At 47.6% G+C, this 19,684-nt stretch overlaps 1 long non-coding RNA gene across 14 annotated transcripts in view; it reads right to left on the reverse strand.

Annotated features, from left to right (window-relative positions):
• Positions 1 to 19,381, reverse strand: part of LOC123281330 (uncharacterized) — a 222,573-nt gene extending 203,192 nt beyond the window's left edge. For 13 of the 14 annotated variants that reach the window (XR_011498598.1, XR_011498595.1, XR_011498601.1 and 10 more), the window contains exons 1-2: positions 13,372 to 13,532; positions 11,448 to 11,623 (exon numbers count right to left, since the gene is read on the reverse strand). This is a non-coding gene — a long non-coding RNA (uncharacterized lncRNA). Of the gene's footprint in view, positions 1 to 11,447; positions 11,624 to 13,371; positions 13,533 to 13,782 lie in introns of those variants that run through there. The other variant, XR_011498599.1, reaches the window with a different exon arrangement.
• Positions 19,382 to 19,684: the final 303 nt, after the last annotated feature.

Raw genomic sequence — 19,684 nt, forward strand, 5'->3', positions numbered from 1 at the left:
ACCCTTATACCCCCACTTCTTTGGAGTGCTCTGTTCCTTTGTGGAAAGACTCTCCCGGGTTATAATCCTCAGATTTAAGCTCAGAATAAACTCACCCAAAATTTTCATTTATAGATTGGTTATGGATTATTTTCGTCGACACTATGCACCTCTCAGCACACACACTTCCAACTCAGAGAGTCAATGCCTGCTACTCCGTGGAGCCCCAGGGCCAGCCACATCCAAGGGAACCCTCATCTTCACAGGTCCTTTGCTGATGTAAAGGAAAAAAATGACAGGAATGCCACGGCCTAAGGAACATTCTAAGTTTTGTCTGGTGACCAGCATACCAGAAAAACTTGCTAGGTTCAGATTTCTAAAACATCATACCTACAGGGCACCTGCCTAACTTTGTCAATATCTGAGATCACAAGTTTAAGAGGTTCTTGCAGACAGACACAATTTATTATAGGTTTCAAGTCACATCATTGGCTTGTGTAATGACATGCTTTTCAGCAGATGATGAAAAAAGAGTCTAGAAGTATCATCTGGACAAAGAGTCATTTTGGCAATGGACAAGCAGCTGTCTTATTTCTGACTATGATTTTCAGTTTGTCTGTTCTGAAGCACACTTTATAAGTTTGGATTTTCCAGTCAACTCACATTTAACACCATAAATAGAACACCTGTCCTATTTTCCTCACCTCTGGTGAATGTGAGTTAAATTCACTGTACTTCTTCACCCAGAACTCCCATTTTTCATCGAAATAAATAATTGTTACACTGACAGTTTCGTGCACCCCCTGCTAAACTTGAAACTATACCCACTGATTGGTTGTCCGATATTCACGCAATCAGAAGAACTCCCCCGGCAAACTTTAGCAGGCCCCAGGGTTCTGGAAAGGCATCCATCAAGGGCCCCAAGTGTCCCTGCACCCACTTGTCAGGTGCATCAAGAACATGATGGAGTTCAGGGCAGCCTGCCCCAAGATGTGCCACTCTGGTATGCAGATTATTTCCAGCTGAAGACAAGAAAGGCTCAGAAGACTCAGGAAGAACATTCCACCTTCCCCTGCCTAACTGCTTAAAAGAAATTTAAAATAAAGGCCTGTCCCCAGGACAAGCCTTCACCATAGATAATTCTGGGTATCAGTAGACTGGGAGGATCCATGCTAAACTCACTCTTATCCAAGTTCTATTTACCAAACATTTGCTTTTCCATTTCTATGTGAATTGCCTTCCTCCCCTTTGAAGCCCCAAATCACTATCCCCAACATCCTCCTTGTCTGTAGCTGAAGATACTTAAACAGGCAGCCTCGGCCAATTGGCTGAGTTACTCAGTTTCTCCTGAGTTTCTCCCACGTATGCATGCTATTAAACTTTGATTTTCTCCTGCTAACCTGCCTTTTTAGTTATTTGACCAGCCATAAGAACCTTAAGGAAAAGGGAGAATTCTCCCACTTCCACAACAGTTTTGGTATAGTTGGCAGGATCTCCACTGGCTGGCAAGTTGCCTTCTCTGACTGGAAGAAGTGTTTCCTCCCTGGGACCAGTGCAGAGGAGGAGATCCTGGGTCGCCTGATGAAGGCTGGCAAAAGGAAAGATTCCTTACCATGTCAGCCTCCTGGAATCTCTATCCATGGGGTCTGGTGGAAGCAAGTGGTGAGAATTTTTTCTCTTTCTAAATTTAGATTAGCAGGAGAAAGTATTTGGGAAATTAGTTTCTTGTGTGACTCTGATAAATTTGGTAGAGTACACTTGGCTTTATTGATCCATTTCCTCCCAGAGATAGCCACTCTGTGTTTTTCTTTTGGCTCTGTCTCTTGTGTCATGTGTCATAAGAAGGATATACTATAGGGTAGGATGCAGGCATAGACCCTGTAAGCCTGCTGTCCGGGCCAGCCCCACAGGCTGGTGAGTTTGTGTTCTCATCAGACTGGCATCTAACTAGACAAACTTTGCTGTGGGTTAATATGCACATGAAATGAAAGCTATTGCTAAGGGCATCTTGGAAGCCAAAAAGGCCCCAACTTTAGTGGGCATGGGTCAGGCAGTTAAGAGCCATTATGATGCTCGCCACCTCAAGAAGTCTCCCATGGAAGGATAAGCTGGTCACGGAAGTGGGTAGGTGACACAGGGCCCCCGACAACTTCAAGAAAAGGTCTGTGCAATGATGAGGTACTCTGCAATCATACACAATGCCCAACCCCATGGCACCTCCCTCCCAGGTATTCTTCTGGCTCCAAGAGACCCAAGGTTTAGCTAAAGCTGTCACTGTGCATATAAGAAAAAAACCAGATGAAGTTTTTCCTTCTGTCTTGTTCTGTGTCCTCAGAATTTGGCTTCTTGAACAGTGAGAATATCCTCCTTGGTCTCCACCATATGGAAGGTACATTTACCCAGGCGCACTTTAGTGGCCAGTCAAATAGACTAGGGTTCTGAGCTCTTTCTCTCTCTGTCTGGTTATGCCAAGCTCTCAGGGAAGTTTGTCATAAAGTGCCCACTCCATAAGGGCCTTTGTCATCTCAACCTTCGTTTCTTCATAGTGCTGGAAAAACCCCATTCCAGTAGCACCTAACCAGTGTCACAGATTAGCAGGTCTGTGACTGGAGGCATCCCACTCTCTCGTGGGAGACTCGAGACACCGTTTGCACTACGCCATTCTTACCACCTGTGCAATGAAAGTCTTTCCTTTCTCTGACTATTTCTGGGAGTGAACTTTTGGATCATGGGGGCTACATAGTCTGTACTCTCTCCAGGGACGCCTCTTGCATCCATGGTAAAGATTTATTCTAAGCCTGGAAACTTACCTCCAGGTCTTTCCTTAAAAAGGCTTATTGGGTTGAGTCACTATTGGAATAAATATACAAATGGAGATGCTACTTGTCAATGGCCAAATGATGAATCTTTTGAATTGGAAAAACTTCTATATTTGAAAAATATTGTAGAGAGCTCTCATAACAAGCAGCTGTCTTATTGGTATTTATGGGAAGATCAAATTGAAAAGAAAACCCCCAAAAATATAATGGCTAGCCTTAAGGAATCTCTTAATAAATTGAAAGAACAGAAGTTAGACAGAGCAAAGATTAAAAAGCAAATTCAATGAAAATGCCCCTTCTCCTCCCTCCTACGCTTCCCTATATCCCCAGGTCCCTGGCCCTGATTCCCCAGAAGATCTGTTGGATCTCTGGGCCCCTAGTTCAAACCCTCCCCCTCAGGACTTAGCTCCTCAGCCAGCTCCTCAGCCAGTTCCCTTAGATCCCAAAACTCCAACTTCTCCAAAGGGCATTCAGCTGCCTGTTTTAACTTCTTCTCTCTAGAAGACTTACAGGGGGCACTCAGGCCTCACCTCCAAGCGGGAGGCATACAGGTTACTTGTGTAATTGCTGAAAGCCAGGAAGTGAATTTAGTAGAAGTGGCCAGGAAAAGCAGAAGGGTTCTCTTTGCTGTCCCTTACAACTCCTCCTACTTTCCAGGGCTCTGTAATCAGGCTCTGCCAGCTTCAGGGGTTTCTATGCAGTGTCCATTGCGGATGTATCCTGGACCTCCAGTGCAGAGAATTCATGTCCCCTGGACAGAAGTCAATCTATTGAATTCTAAAACTCTCCTGCCTCCATTGTCAGAAGACCCTATTAAGTTTAGAGAGGAATTAAAAAGATTAGTGGCCATTCATGACCCCACCCTCAGAGATCTTGACTGGCTGCTAAGGGGCGTTCTTCCAGCCCATGATTACCGCTGTAGTTATCAGAAATGCCAGATGATCCCCTGGAGAAATCTGTTCGAAGGATTTATCTCTACCTGTCACCTCTGATTCTATTCAAGCTGTTGGAGTTTCTGGGCAGCCTATTTCAGTACCCATATCTCAGCCCACTCCAGTATCTTTAAGCCCCCTTACCACTCATCATGCCTTTCTGGTCTCTGACTGTTCACCAGCAAACCTCTTTGGCAGAGATTTGGTACGTAAATTTAATGCCACTATAAATTATAATGAAAAAGCTGTTTCTATCTCCTTGCCTTCTGACCAAATGTCAAGTCTCCTACTTTCCTTGCTAGAAACTGAAGAGGATGAGTCTTTAAAAAATGTCCCAATTAGTCTCTGGGCTACACATGCAAATGAGGTAGGATCATTGCTTAGTGCAGAACCCGTGCACATTGCTTGGAAAAAGAATAAACCATTTCCATCAGTAGCCCAATACCCGCTCTCCAGAGATGCAGAGCAAGGACTCGAACCCATAATAGACTCCCTTTTGCAACAGGGTGGACTAGTTTTTACTTCCTCACCCTGTAACACTCCAATCTTGCCAGTAAAAAAAGAAGGCAAATTCGACTCAGAAGGGAACCAAATCTATAGATTTGTACAAGACCTCAGAGCCATAAACTCTTTTGTAATTTGTCAGCATCCTGTAGTCCCCAATCCAGCTGTCATCCTGACCTCAATTCCTGCTGCTGCCGCCTGGTGTACAGTCAGTCACTGACCTCTGCTCAGCTTTCTTTTCAATCCCATTGTACCCTGACTGACAACTTCTTTTGGCATTTACATTTAAAGGGAGACAATTAACATGGACCTGCATACCTCAGGGATATTGTGAGTACCCCTCAATTATTTTCCCAAGTCCTTAAAGCTGACTTGGATTCTGTAGCCTTTACTCAAGGCTCCACTCTTGTTCAATATGTGGATGACTTTCTACTCTGCAACCCAACTAAGAAGGAAGTCCTTACAGACTCCCTCGTTCTCCTGAAGGCATTAGCTGAATGGGGCCGTAAAACCTCCACATCTCAACTTCAGTGTGTGCAAACAACTGTTACCTACTTAGGGCATGAGATATCTCAAGGCATTCAAAAGCTAACCCCCAAATGCCTTCAGTCAATTTTGTCCATCCCTCTCCCCAAAATGAAAAAACAGTTACATAAATTTCTAGGGGCAGCTGGTTATTGCCACCAATGGATTCCTAATTTTGCAGCCCTTGCTAAACCCCTATCTGCTCTTCTCCCAGATATCACTCCAGAGCCTATTCCCTGGCCGTCAGAGGCATTAACCTTCTTTGAAGCCTTAAATTAGCTTTGTCCACACCTCCAGCTCTTGGCTTACCTAATTTTGGCAAACCTTTTCATCTATACTGTCATGAAAATAATGGAATTCCTGCAGGTATTCTAGGACAATCTTTTGCCTCTCAAATACATCCTATAGCATATTTCTCATGCCAACTAGACTCTGTGGCATCAGGTATGCCCCCATGCTTATGTGCAGTGGCTGAAGCTGCCACCTTGATTGACAAAGCCAGTACTTTGATGATGAGGATCAAGGCTGCCCCAGGGAGAGACGCCCAAGGCATCCTGCCCTACACACCGATCATCCTCTAGCAAGCATAGGATGTCCTGACATGATCCGACCTCATTCCTATCCAAAGTTATAGGGCCACCCAATAATCAGACCCCACCTGCACTGATACCATTTTAATGATTTTTTTCATGATCTTTCCTTTGTCTTGTAAAGAAATAACTCATATACCCATGCCTTATAAATTTAGCCCTACCCTCAACCCATTGCAGCTCTTTACTGCCCATGGGTCCTGTCCCCACGCTACTCCATGCTATTCTCTGAATAAAGGAGCAGTACTACCAGACCTTGAGAGTCCAAGAAATCTTTCTTTTGACTCCTCGACTCACCGAGCCTACATCATTTAATATTAGGCTCTCCCATTCATTTCTATGTTCCCCATGCTGTGTCTACTATTTTGCAAGTACATAAGACCCAATACATCTCTACATGGCAACAGACTACCCATGAGCAGGCTCTTTTAACCAACCCTTTCACCAACATCATTGTTACACTTTAAATACAGCTACTTTACTGCCTCTCCCTGATGATGAAGAGCCCTGCTCCATTCCACACGATTGCCTTACAACTATAGAAATGGTCTCAAAGCCACAGGAGGATCTCTCAGACATCCCTTTAGACAATCCAGACTTACTTCCCTTTTGTGATGGCTCCTATAAGTGCAATTTCCAGGAAAACATAATAACTGGTTATGCCACAGTTTCTCGACATGAAATGCTTGAAGCTTATTCTCTGCCCACTGTAAAATTAGCCTAAGCTGCTAAACTCATAGCTCTTACTAGAGCTTGCATGTTAGGAAAAGGAAAAATGCCACTATTTACACAGACTCCAGATATGTTTTTGGAGTCTGCCATGCTCTTGGCACAATTTGGAAATCCCGTGGATTCTTAACTTCTGCAGGAACTCCTATTGCTAATGGATGTTTAATAGCAGGCTTACTACAAGCTATTCACCCACCTTCTAAAATTGCCATTGTTCATTGCTCAGCTCATACTAAAGAGACTGATGTCATATCTTTCGGAAATGACAGGGCTGACAGAGCTGCTAAAGATGCAGCTCACAAGGGACCCCCTTATCCTTTTTCCACCCTAAATGCCAGCCAAATTGCAAGCCTGGGTTCCTTTGCTCATACGATTGTGCCACATAAACATGCCAGTCGGGAAATCATGGAGAATCCGCTTGTGTATCACAACTCCAAGTTCTTTTCAGCATTGAGTCTTATTCTCCAGCCTTGGAGATTATGAGTTGGAAAAGGTGATCTTAAATCTCTCCATGGTGATGGAACAAGAGTTCAACACCACCATGCAAACTTTGAAAACACTCCAGTCAGAGATTAGCAGCCTAGCCTCTGTGGTCCTCCAAAATTGACATGCCCTGGATACACTGAATGCCCAGCAAGGAGGAGCCTGTGCAGTCATCGGTGAAAAGCATTGCTTTTATGTGAATCAAACTGTCACCAGCTCAACTTTTTATATGTGAAACTTCCAGGGAAGTTTCAGAGGAGGGAACTGATGGGGTTCAGGGCAGGCCACCCCAAGATGCGCCACTCTGGTATGCGGATTATTTCGAGCTGAAGACAGTAAAAACTCAGAAGACTCAGGAAGAATATTCCACCTTCCCCTGCCTAAGTGCTTAAAAGAAATTTAAAATAAAGGCCTGTCCCCAGGACAAGCCTTCACCATAGATAACTCTGGGTATCAGTAGACTGGGAGGATCCTTGCTAAGCCCACTCTTATCCAAGTTCTATTTACCAAACATTTGCTTTTCCATTTTCATGTGAGTTGCCTTCCTCCCCTTTGAAGCCCCAAATCACTACCCCAAATATCTTCCTTGTCTGTAGCTGAAGATACTTAAACAGGCAGACTTGGCTAGATGGCTGGGCTACTCAGTTTTTCCTGAGTTTCTCCCATGTACACATGCTATTAAACTTTGTTTGATTTTCTCCTGCTAACCTGCCTTTTTAGTTATTTGAGTAGCCATAAGAACCTTAAGGAAGAGGGTGGGAATGCCCCCACTTCCCCAACAAATGCAAGGCCCTATCTACTCTTTATCAAGCTTTTGGCTTATCAGCACAGGGGGATAGTGGTACCATCTTATGATATGGGGAACACTAGGGAAAAACATACTGGGGAAACAAAAAAAAATCAAGACCCCCCATTTGGACATAAACCATTGAGATGCCTATTAGACAGCTGAAATATTCTGGACACTTGTTCTATGGAGGCCTTATTTTCCCTGCCCACAAAGATGGGCTTATTTCTTTTAATGTCTCTAACCTATTTTCCTGGTCTTTTGTTTCACTTTTAAACGCCAATACAACAGACTTATTTAAAATTTCTCTTGGTTTCCAGAAGCCTGGACTTTAACAGCACCAACAAAGGGAGCGTGTTGCATTGAAAAGAACATGCCCTTTGTAGTCAGGAAGATATGTACTCCAATTCTGTCATCGATGCTTTCAACCTCCATGAAATCAGACAAGCTACAAAAGCTCCTTGACCCTGGCATCCTAACATGCCCCTCAGGGCTTGACAACTGAGAATGGCCCTGTGCAGAACAGGACCCAGTTTACTGACACTTGGTAGTAAACAGGTGCTAAGATCGCTTTCCCTTTTCTTCTCTTAAGATGAAGCTTTCTAACAGTGGAATCAGACTGCCATCCCCTAGTTTCCCTTCTTAACTCCTCACCTCTGCTGCCATCAATGTCCCTGTCCCCGATGGCTACAGCATAAAACTCACAAGTCCTCTTCTAGGTATGCAGACCACTACCCCAGGTACCTACAATGCATTCAAGCCTGTCTTCCATCAGCGCCAACAAGCATCCACTGCTCCACTCAGGCAAGTCTCTGCTCTGCCCACCTCCCCAGTCCCATGTGCCATCCCCACTTCCAACTCTAGGCCTCAGCTCATGCTCCTCCCACAACCAGAACTCTTCTCATTTCTCTTGGAGGGTTCGAGTACTAAATATCCACTAGGCTGAAGTTCATGTACCATAACCGTCTACCTCATGCTTGGGATTCAAATCCAAATAATACTCAGCTCCTGTCCTCTAAGAATTTAGGGTCTAGTCAAGAAAAACAGACATAATGTAAATAAATAACTTGAAGAATTGTAGGTTTTATAGACTCAGACTCAGAATGCATCTAGCTGTGAGTCTCCGCCCTATCCCTCACTTTTGTGGGCCCTTTGCCAAATTAACTTCTCCTCTTCAAAATGAATGTATTAATAGTATCTACTTTAAAGAGTTGTTGTAAAAATTAAATAAGATAATGTGTGTAAAGGGCTTAGCACAGTGTCCGGAAGATATGAAAAACTGAGAGTACTCACAAAATGTTAGCTAAAAAGCCTGGGTGTAGCAAGGCTTAGGCACACAGGGTATCAGTACATCCAAGCACACATTCGTCTACAATCTCACCGACACTGACCGCTGCTGACTCGCCCTGAGACCTTAAAGACTGAGAAGTGGAAAGAGAGTTGAAGTAGGAGATACAACGTGATCATCTCAAAACGTAAGTCAGACAAATGTGTTCTTCTGCCTAGCTCTCTTCATGGCTCCCACTGCTCTGTGACTGAGATCAGAGCTCACTCAAGAGACAGAGAATGGGAATTTGGGGGTCAGTGTCTGGCCTTGTCATAGGTGAAGTCGTTTCCCAAACATAGAAGAGTAGGCGAGTTCCTAACCATCACTGGTTTCCAGGAGCACAGGGCGGAGGTAGAGTTCCACACTGTCACACCTGTACTTGTCTGTCACAGACAAGTGATTGTGGATCACTTGTCTGCACTTTGCTACTAAATATTTGTGTGGTTATTGACTGTTTTCTGCCTCCCTCAGTCAACTGCAAGTGCCTGGAGGGGGAGCGAGGTTTCGGCTAAGTATCCCATGCTCGACCTCTAGTGCTGAATCAGGTAATAAATCCTCATAAGTGCCCGTGGAATGCATGAATATGCACTTCCCAACAGCCTCAGCCAGTCCAGGTCAACAGGCATCGCTGTTTCACTGATCACATAGGCCAGCTCTGTCCGCTCAAAATATAAAGGAAGTTGTATGTGCAATTTTAAGTTTCCTAGTAGCTATGTTATGGGTTGAATTGTGTCCCTCCCTCCCCAAATTCCTATATTGTAGCCCTAACCCCAGTACCTCAGAAAGTGATATTATTTGGAAATAGAGTCATTGCAGATGTGATTGGTTAAGATGATGTCACTAGGAGGCCCTAACCAGTATGACTGCTGTCCTCATACAAAGGGGAAATTGGGACACAGAGACAGAGACCCAGGGAGAATGCCATGTGAAGATTGGAGTCACGAGGCCAGAAACCAGGGAACACCACAGAAGCCAGGAGAGAGGCCTGGGACAGATGTTTCCTCACAACCGTCCCTGATGAGACCTTTATCTCAGACATCCAGCCTCCAGGACTGTAAGACAATAAATTCCTGTTTGTTCTAAGCCACCCAGTTTGTAGGACTTTGTAATGGCAGCTGCAGAAAACTAATAGACTACACTTAAAAAGTAAAAATAAACAAATGAATTTTATTTTACTTAATCCAAAATATTGTCATTTCAATATGTAACCAATATAAAATTATTAATGAGATATTTTACACTCCTCTTTTCATTCTAAGTCTTTGAAATCCAGTGTGTGTTTTACACTTCAGCACATGTCAACTTGGACTTGCCCCATTTTAAGCGCTCAGCAGCCACATGTGGGCAGTGGCTCCCACCTTGCACAGTGATGAACTTAAGTGTTAACTGTCAGAACTCTCAGCTGCAGGTTCTCACCTGGCCACGCATCTTTCCATACTGCAAAGCTGTTCTTCTTGCTCCAGTTGGGATATAAATTAACTTTTTCAGACCCCTGCTGTTTACCACTAGGGCCAGGACCCTACCTTTTTCAGTTTTTTCACTTGTCTTTATAAATCCATGAAGACAAAATGCAAGGTGATATGAGAAGAACTGCAGAAGTGCACCATGACCCACAGGGTCACTTGAACAGAATTGTTGACTAGAGTCACAGGGCACAGCCTGCCAGGGGTGCTGGCATCTTCCAAGAGCACCTACTTTGTGCCAGATATTGTGCTGGGTGCTTGACCCAAAGAGGTGCATGCGGTCCTTACAACAGCCTTAAGAGGCAGGTACTCTTAGTGTACCTATTTCACAGAGGAGCAAAGCAAGGCTCACAGATACTGTTATTTGCCCATGTCACCCAGCAACCAGTGAGTACCTGGTACCATAAGGAGGTAGACTGACGTGTGTGCTTTTAGGGGCTCATTTGTCACCTCATCCTACAAGGAAAACCCCAGAGCTCAATGTTTCACATGCCTAAAATTCAAATCTTTTTTAATTGTGTCAGTGCGTATTTATTTGCATCCATTTAAATAACCTAAAATGAAAAACTTAATTTAAAATAAAACATATCAAATTGGAATAATTTTCTGAATCATAGGAACTGCATCCAGTTTTGAATATACAATTCCTATTACTCAGCAAATAGTGTTGATTTGCTAGAGATAGAAAATGAGTTGGTTGCACTTTAAAATTCCTAAAATGTTAAAAAATGGGGGGAAAAAATATATCCCTGGAGGAGTGTGATTTTCAGCTGCCTGAGGGTCCTGCCACCCCCGCAAGGCTGGGAATCTCGTCCATTTCCTGAGGTCTGTCCAGCCTGCTGATCTCCCCATTGCAGGCTCCTAGGCCAGTCCCTGGAGGGCTGTATTACCCCCACATGTCTGTTAAAAGTCTGGAAATAATCTAGGAGGGCTGGACTCCCACCTGAGGGCCCGAGGGATTTGAGTGGTGCTTTGGGGACTGAAAATTCAGATATGTGGCAGGCCTTCTTAGTCATTTCCCAGTTTGCCTTTCTGGGAGAGGCTGTTTGGAAAGCTAAATCCTATAGTTTCTTGGACTCCGAGATGACCTGGGGCACCAGAAGTCCTGAGGTTTCCAGGTGTGGACAGGGTGGCAAATCAAGGCTTTGTGGTAGGAACCAGGGATAGATATAGGGTAGAGCCCGGTAGGTGATCTCTGCTTCCCTGAGTGCCCCAGCCACAGCTCCTATTCTCCCCCAGGACTTCTGGTGTGCCAGGCTGTCCCTCCTGGTCAGTCTGGATGGGTACATGAGGGGAGTGCTTCACTTACCTGCCATGAGCATTGAGCTCCTGTGAGACCTGTGCCTTCCCAGCTCCCGGAAAGAGTTGAGCCATGAGGAGGTGCCCAGGTTCAGGTCTCGGAAGAGCGGAGCTGTGTCCGCCGCACCAGCCCCATCATGCCCTGTGCCTTCTGGTTCGAGTCAGAGTGGTCCTCTGTCTTCCCACCTGTGGAGTGTATGTGGGGGGCTGAATTGGTCTCTTTTCTTTCTGGGGCCCTTCTCAACGCCCAGAACATCAAGCATCTGTGCCCCCAGGGACCAAAGAATATCTGCTCAGTTCAGTAGGAACAAGGAGTCTCAGATTCCTCTCCTCAGCCCCTCCTCCCTCAGACCCAGGAGACTGGGCTGTAGCCCCTGTCCCTGCTGGACCCAGGCATCCAAGCACCGCCAGGCCCCCAGCTCTGTGGGTGTGGGCCTTACCACCACAGGCACTGACACATTTGAAGAGCACGCTGAGGGGCAGCAGGGGGTCCATGAGTCTCAGAAGTTGGGAGGGAGATGTGGTGGACCACAGCATTGTAGCAGAGTAGGTTGCCATGATGCCATATGGCACCCACAGCCCATAGGCACATGGTGAAGCAGAGGTTCCCTCCTGCACTGTCCCCGGTGAGGCATATTCCCTAACCTAGTGGGCCTGGTTTGGAGGGGCCCACACCTGGCAGGGAGGAACTGGAACTCTGGGCCAGGAGCCCTGGGATCTCAGAGGTGGGGTGTGGGGCCCCAACCCCAAGGTCTAGCCAACTGCAATTTTAGAGACTGGGCAAACTGAGGAAAGGATTTGGACCCATCTGGAGGACAGTGGTCGGAGGATCAGGCTGACTTAGGACATGGAGAGGCCTGGAGATCGGGAAGCTCTGGGGAAGCTTGGGAGGTTGGAAATCAGAAGCAAGGAGGATGGGTGGTGGGAAAGGAGAGACTAAGGGCCATTTCAGAAGGCCAGGCATCTGAGGCCAGGAGATGGCAGGCCAGGGTTCAGGCTGACAGCACTGAAGGGCCACAGGCCCTGTGCCCTGGGGTGTGGCCCCACCCTGCTCTGTGCCTCCCAAGATGTCGGGAGTCAGAGGTCAGAGGAGCTAGAAGAATGGGCTGGAGCTGGGCCAGTGCAGACAGCAGGGATGGAGAAACACGAGGAGGAAAGACAAGGTCAGAGGAGATGGAGAGGTGGAGGGGATGGAGCATCAGGGCTGGAGTGGGGGAGCAGGAGGCAGAGGAGGAAGTGGTTGAGATGGAAGGTCGGGTGAGCAGTGGGGCAGTGGGAGAAAGCGCTGAGGTGGGGGGTGGGGGACAAATAGATGGCAGAGGGCTGGGTGGTAGGAAATGGAAGGGGAGGCTGGGGTGCAAGGCTGAGGCTTTAGCCACTAGATAGCTCATTCCCCCTGCCTGATGGGGTAGGGGCTTAAGCAGGCTGGGGCAGCAAGCCGGAGCGGGTTTCAGTGAGGGGCTGGCGTTCACCAAGAAGGGTGCAGTGCTGGAAGGCCCAGCAGTATGCATAGAAGCACTCCTCCAGAGACGGCGGAAGGGGGCCTCGGGGGCCAGAGAGTAGTGGATGGAGAGGATACCAGCTCTTGAGGTAGGGCTCATGGGAATTGGAGGTCTAGGCCATGAAGCCACAGCCATGGATGTGCACCTCCAAGGACCGCGAGCGGGACGCCTGCTAGGGGCATAGCCGAAGCTCTAGGCTCCGCGGACCCTCAGACTTCCTCAGTCTGACCCAGGCTGCTGAGCTCTTCGCTGTCCTGGGGGTGGGGGACGAGGAGGCAGGTTGAGGTTGGGGCGGCCTGCCTGGACATCACCCCACACAGCGGATGTGCTCAGAGAGACAGGATGAGGGGCGGGTGTGAGCAGAGAGAGGCGGGAGGGCGTCTAGTGGGGAGTCCTGGGGAGGGGGGCTGCCTGTTCTCCTCAGTTCCCTACCTGCTCCCGGCTGAGGCGGGTCCGGTTTCCCTGACGAACTGCCTCACCTATCCGTGGTCCCTGCGCGGGGCCAACTCCAGCCTCCAGGCCCCGCCCCGAGGGCCAATCCCTGCTACACTCCACCGCCAGGCCCCCATATCACTCAATCCTGGGCTCGCTCCTCTCTGGGTCCCGCCCCCTGAGCAATCTGGGCCTCACTCCACCGCCGGGCCCCGCCCCCAACCGTTAGGTCCTACGGCCTGGCCACGCCCCCTCACATGCATTAAAGGGCCCCAGACCAAAAAAATACAGCCCGGGAGGCGGCGAAAACTGTCCTTCAGGCAAACTAGCGGGAAGTCTCGAGGGGGTTACCCCAGAAGGGTAGCCTAGACGTTCCCACGTGCTGACGCTCAGCATCGCATTCCCACTCACCTTCCCGGGAAGAGATTCTTTACAAAGCCACCCGAACTGCCAGAAGGATCCAGAGAGCAAAGATATTCCAAAGGAAAAGGGCGAGGCGGGGCGCCAACACTGGAGGCGTGGCGCTCTGCCTGCGAGCCTTCGGAGGAGGAAGCCCCGCCTTCTCCCGCACGTTATCTCTTAGTTTTCCTATAAGAGTTTCCCTGGGTTCTTTGCGCTCTCGCTCTCCCCTCTCCAGGAGATGAAAGGGTGGGGAAAGAATGATCGGCGCCTGCGCACTAGCCCGGAGCCTCAACCTGGTCAGCTGAGGAGGCCTGGAGGAGGGAAAGGCACGTGCCTGGGAAAGGCGGACAGAGATGATGTTCGTGGTCCGCGCATGCGCACACAGTCAACTGCGTCTTGGGCGCCGGCAGAGGTGGTTTGGTCTGTGGCGGCGCTGTGGAGAGGGCGTCCCTAGACGCTGGGTTCTGGAGGCCTAGAGAAATAGCTCTTCATCGTCACCGCCGGAAAAAGCCAAACTGGGACCCTCTTTCCCTCCTGACCCTCCTCCCCGCCCTCGCAAAGCCGGCGAGCAGCCCTGAGAGACTCCCGTTCTGACTTCTCCTCCGCCCTGGGAGACGCAGCCCTTCCGGGAGGACAGGCCTCCGCGAGAGCAGCATGGCGGCCTGCGGACTCGCCCGACTGGGCTGCCCTGTTTGCCCTCAGGCCGCTTCAACGAGGGACCCCTCTGTCCGCGGATGGAACTTGCGCGCCTGCCTTCTGCGTGGCGGGCTTCTGAGCCCAGGGAAGGAGGGTCGGGGCCTGAGCAGGAGCTGAGCCTGCACCGGCGGGCCCCTGCCCGCTTCGGAGGAGGGGAGGGAGAGCTGGCGGCCGCCGAGTCCTGGCCCGTCCCCCCCTCCGCTGCCCCCTCCATCCAGCCCCGACCTTGCCCGGACTTTGGCGGACCCCACAGCCCCTCTCGCAGGCTCCCTTCCTGAGAACAGCCCCAAGGCCATGAGGCCTGGCTGGCCTGCGACTCCCCTGGGGGGCAGCCTGGCCGGGGAGCGGTGTCTTCCTGGGAGCTCAGGATCCTAAGTCAGGACGGAACCCCCGAGGGTAAGGGTCCGCGTCAGCCTGTGTCGCCAGTGCCTGTGGCGGTGTCCGCACAGGGCTGTGCTGGGTGGTTTGGGGACGGGTGGGTGAATACTGGCAGGAGGGCAGCTTCCCTGGTTTCCTGGCCCCCAGCCCAGAGCCCTTGCCCACTTCTGTGTGATTGCCCCCCAATCCTCCGTGGGGGGCAGCCTGGTGCAGGGGAAGAAGTCCCACCCTGGCTTCGGTCCTGGCTGGGCCGCTCCCTCAGTGCCCGGCCTCAGGCACAGCCTTCTCTTCTCTAGGCGTCAGCTTCCTCATCCATCGATGGGGCTGGGGCTCTTTGTCTGGCAGGACTGGGGAGGGATCACCTGAGCTAACATACTGGAGGTCCCTAACTTAATGAATGACTGTCCTGGGAGGCTCCCTGTCCCCCAGGCTCAGACTCACCCGTGTCTCCATAGTGTCTGTGATTCTGGCTGAGGCTGTTCTTCCTGTGTGCTGATGTCCCACCATATCCTGACATCACTCCATAACCAGGCTTCCCCTTGAAAGCCAGCTTCATTCCCTGGGCCACTGTCCTACCCCTCATAGCTGGCAAGTCAATGCCTAACGGAGACCCCAAGTCTAATTTTGAGACTGGATCTGTGACCTACTCAAAACATGTCTTCCCCTCTGAAGCCGGCTGCTGTGAGATTAGTTGGTGCAGTTCTGATAGAAATCTCCACTCCATCAAAGATGCCTGCTGGGGTCTGGCTCCCTGGGCTGGAGCTGTTGGCTGGCTTGTGGGTCTGACTGTCCTAGTCTCTCTTGGGACATAAATCCAATCTTGACCGGTGGTCCATTTTGGGGTCTAGGTCTAGGCTGGGCTGAAGGTGTTGATCCAGCTTCTCGCTGAGCTAGAGGTGGCTCTCCTGGGCCAGGTCCTGGCTGGGCTGCACATCCCTCTCTCAAGTGTGGTTCCTATTAACTTCTAGATTCTATGCCTGGCCCACGCCTGTGCTGCAAGGCAGCTTCCTGTTGAGTAAAGGGCACACTTTGGGTGGGAGGTGATTGCTGTGGTGCAGGCTCCTGTGGAGCAAGAAATTCCTGCAGCAAAGCAGATTTTTGTTGGGTTCTAGGCTCCTGCTGGATTATAATGTGATGAGGATTATTTTGGGCTGGTTACTTTTAAAAACTGCAGACGGGAAGGAGGCTCTGAGGAGTAGAATTTACTTACCCTTTGTTAGGAGACATTTACATTGTAAAGGAGATCTCCATCTGTAAAGGTGGCTCCCTCTCTGTACCAGGAAGAAGGGGAGATGACCTTATCTCTAGAAACTCTTAATCAATGCCAAAGGCAAGGACCTAAATCTGCATCTGGTTTACTATACTTGTGTGGTCATCTCCCATGATAGGCTCCTCCTCCACCCTCAACATCCTCCTTTGTCTTTAGCTAAAAATAATATTTAAGGTGCTGGCTTCAGCCATTTACTTAATCTGGTTTGATTCTTATCTAAAAATTATGGGACCACCCAGTAACCAGACCCCACCTGCACTGATACCATTTTAACAACGTTTTTTTTACATATTCTTTCCTTTGTCTTGTAAAGAGATAACTCACATACCTATGCCTTAAATTTGGCCCTACCCTCAACCCACGTTTGCAGCAGCTCTTTACTGCCCATGGGTCCTGTGTCCATGCTATTCCACACTATTGGCTAAATAGAAGAGCACTACTGCCAGACCTTGACAGTCCAAGAAATCTTTCTTTTGACTCCTCGGCTCGCTGACCCCGCATCATAATGCACAAATATTCATGAGTCTTTACTTCTGCAAATAAATAATTAAGTAAATAAGTAAATAGGAGAGAAGGAGCAGCTCTTTCTTAGAGTAGAATCCCAACTAATAAATATAGAAGGAATGATACAAATAGAAAATCACCATTTGGCGAACACTATAGTAATACTTGTAGGCAAGAATCATCAATGGATCTTAAAAATTAATGGGCAAAAGTATGATGAGAGGAAACAGGCTATTTGCATAGTCTCAGAGTCTCTCTCCAGAAGATCCTTACTAATTACAATGGGAAAAGTAGTAACTTTACAGTAGAGAAACCTGGCTGACACTCCCTTAACCAAGTGTTAAAAGTTAACATCACCAGTAATGAGAGTAATCACTATCAAGGGCCATCTGATGGGATGCACTGAGAAGGCACACATCACTTCTGCAGTATTTTTGCCAAAAATGCATAATCTGAGCTTAATCCTGAGGAAACATCAGACAAACCCACATTGAGCGACATTCCACAAAATAACTGACCAGCACTGTACAAAAGTGTCAAGGTGATGAAAGACAAGAAGGCTGAGAAACTACCCTAGATTGGAGGAGACCAAGGAGACGTGATAACTTTATTGAGTGTCCGATCCCAGGATGGATTCTGGACCATGAAAAGGACATTAATGGGATGATTGACAAAATTTGAATATTTGTACATTAGTTAATAGCCTTGCATCAAGCTAATTTCCTGGTTTTGATAACTGTATTATGGCTATGTAGGATATTTAAAAAATATTCTACAGTTATTTGAAAAAAACTGAATGAAGGATATATTGGATTCTGATTACTTTTACATTTTTTAAGTTTGAAAAATAAAAATAAAAAATATGTTAAATTTCTTTGAGGACAGAATGAGGTGATATGCATGAAGTGCTTAGAATAATGCCTGCAACGTAGGATAACTTAACACATGTCAGGTATTATCAAAAGTAATTTTATAATTAATAAGTAATATTACAAGTCAGGAGCAATCTATTACTATAAGTAATTTATTTCCTAACATTCTCTTATATTCTCATCTATTTTCCCCCTCTCTTCTGTGAAAGGCATATTGGGCATGTATGTAGTTATTTTAAGAGATAAAGTTAGATCAGATTTTATTTTGGGGGGTAGGTGAGGAGTGTCATTTCCTCTACCCAGACTTCATCAGGTATTGCAGGAATTAGGCTGGCACCTCAGATCCAATGTGGTTTGTAATCGCACCACCTGGTGGCACATGGAGCTTTCCCCAGTCCATTGCCCTTGTGCTCTAGGAGCTACTTAGAAATTCTGCTCAGTCCATTTATTGAGGCCTTACTAGGTGCACATTATAGATCATTTAATCTTCACACAATTCTGTATGCTAAGTAGTATTTTATTCATATTCAGATGATAAAACTGAGGCTCTGAAAAGTTAAGCAACTTGTCCAGGGTTACAAAGTAAGAGGCAGAGCCAGGATTTGGATCTCAGTTCCCCTGACTTCAAGGCTGAGTCTAAACATCTAGGTAAGTCTAAGTGGGTAGCCAGGTTTGAGAACTATTGATATAGAGCAGTGGTTCTCAATGGGGAGTGGTTTCCTCCTGTAGGGGACGTTTGGCAATGTCTGGAGGTATTTTTCACCCTCTTAACTGGGGGTCAGGAGGGTGTATGTGCAAAGGCTGCTATTGGCATCCAGTGGGTGGGAGACACGCGGATGCTGCTAAACATATTACCATGCACAGAACAGCACCCTACAACAAAAAATTCCCCAGCCCCAAATGTCAATAGAGGTGCTATCAAACCTGATTGTAGAGTTTTCCAAGGGCTCTACATTTTCAAAATTTTGAACTTAGAAACCTGAGGATTTATTCTTTCACTTAGCACACGTTTTCTGAGTCCTGTACTGGATAGTATCGGGGATATGGAAAAAATACACCAGATTGTGAGACCAAGGAGACTACAGTGTAGAAGGGCAGGGAGTGGAGTTAGGAGAGGCGCGGCACCACCTTCAGTCTAAGGCAGAATATGCGAAGTGCAGACAGAGTCAAGTTAGGACTAAGCACTTTCACAGGAGGAAGAGCTCGCATCTGGTCATGGGAGGAATCAAGGGAGGCTGTGAGGAGGAGGTGATTTTTGAGCTGGGTATATGAACAAAATAGAGCTGGTGGGAGAGCATAAGACCTGTTCAGGGAGCAGCCAACGGTCTGGTTTAAGTGGAACATAGAATATTGGTTAGTGAGTGGTGAGGGTGGACTGGAAAGGCAGATTGTGGTTAGAGCTTTGAATTCAGGCTGAGGACTCTAGCCTGGTGTCTGTCATGGTGATGGAAAAGCCTTCCCTTCCAGAAGGGTTTTCTAGGCCCTAGGGCTGTGGGACCCAGCAGCTTCCAGAGAGCTCTCTCTACAGGGAAGGAGTGGAGTATGGTGAACTTCTGTTTTAAGCCTCGAGTTGATGCTGAGTATGTAACAAAGCTGTTTCACCTCAAAGTATCTCTTGTGGAGATGGTTCTGTCAAGTAGAAACATACATGGGGATGAGCTCTCTTCTGCATGGTTGTTCTGCTAAGGGCTGGGCCACTTGAGCTGTAGTAAAACTGGAGCCCATTTGGCACCCCTAACCAAAGGTCTGCTTTCCAAATGGTGAGCTGTTAAAACTGAGCTTGATATGACTAAATCTTCAAATATGGAAAACTAGGATTTTTATACTTCTTACTTTATCAATAAATAGCATTAAAAATTGTTGGTGGCGTGTCTGGTGCACTATAAGGAATAAAAGCAAGGACTTCCATATCTTTTATGAAGGTACCATTGCCTTCAATAGCTTTACACCGCCACCATCAAGGTTGGCCTGCGGGAAACTCATTACTCTTCTGGAAAATGTATTGGGGGAAAGTAAGGGAGCAAATCTTTGTTGAGCCAGTATTTTACTTCTTGCCAGCTACGGTTTCTGGCCTTTTCATTTACACTATCTCATTTTTTCTTGTCTCACAACATTCTTGGATGTAAGTACAGTCTTCCCCTTTTTGTAAATGAGGAAATTAGCACTGAGATAAGCTAACACTTCAAATCCC

Source organism: Equus asinus, chromosome 26 (genome assembly GCF_041296235.1).
Source record: "Equus asinus isolate D_3611 breed Donkey chromosome 26, EquAss-T2T_v2, whole genome shotgun sequence".
Classification (NCBI taxonomy): domain Eukaryota; kingdom Metazoa; phylum Chordata; class Mammalia; order Perissodactyla; family Equidae; genus Equus; species Equus asinus.